Here is a 1,070-nt window from a genome sequence, read left to right as displayed (position 1 = left end):
TGATTGCAATTGCATTAAATTTGCATAAAAGTTTTGGGAGTATGGCCATTTTCACTTTGTTTTTTCCTATCCTTGACCAAGGAGGTCTTCCCAGGATCTGATATCCTCTTCAATATCCTTTGTCCCAGTAATGTAATTTTCAATATAGAAATGCTTTACTTCCTTTTTAGATCCCGTAATAAGTAGTGGATCTAAAATTTGCATAAAAGTTTTGGGAGTATGGCCGTTTTCACTTTGTTTTTACCTATCCTTGATGAAAGGAAGTCTTCCCAGGATCTGATATCCTTTTCAATCTCCTTTGTCCCAGTAACGTAATTTTCAATATACGAAAGCTTTACTTCCTTTACAGATCCAGTTAACTGTCATTTACTGGATTCCTAAGCTTTTCATGTTTTTGGATGCTATTGTGAAGAGTGTGGTTTCACTAATTTCTGTCTGAATAAATTTGTTGTTTATGTACAAGAATGCCATTGATTTCTGAGTATTGACTTTGTTTCCAGCCATGCAATTGAATTTGGATGGTAACTGTAAGAGAAGAGTTCTTTGGTTCAGTATTTTGAGTCTTCTATGTAGAGTAACTTGTCATCTGTGAACACTGATAATTTAATTTGTTGTTTCCTATCCTTATTCCTTTCATTTCTCTCTCTTATGTAACTGCTCTCCATAATATTTCCAGTACCATGTTGTAAGGATGTGGTGATATTGCACATACTTCTCTGCTTCTGAATTTAGGCAAGAGTTATCAGCTTCTGTCTATTTCTTATGACGTTTGCCATTGGTTTGCCATAGATGTCTTTTATCAGATTGCAAGAAAGGCAGTGTATTCCAGTTTTCTGTAGCATTTTCATCACGAATGAGTGGTGCACATTATTCACAGGTTTTTCTACATCTCTTGAGAAGATCATGTGTTTTTTGTCCTGGAACTATTTCTTTCTTTCTTTCTTTTTTTTTTTCCAGTACCAGGAATCAAACTCATGGCGTCATGCTTACCAGGCAGGCCCTGTGCCGCTGAGGTAAATCCCCAGCCCCTTGCCTTGGAACTATTGATATGGTGCATTACATTTATTGAT

The sequence above is a fragment of the Chinchilla lanigera genome, unplaced genomic scaffold (assembly GCF_000276665.1).
Source record: "Chinchilla lanigera isolate Chin_1 unplaced genomic scaffold, ChiLan1.0 scaffold00231, whole genome shotgun sequence".
Classification (NCBI taxonomy): Eukaryota; Metazoa; Chordata; class Mammalia; order Rodentia; family Chinchillidae; genus Chinchilla; species Chinchilla lanigera.
Note: the sequence above shows the minus strand (reverse complement) of the source record.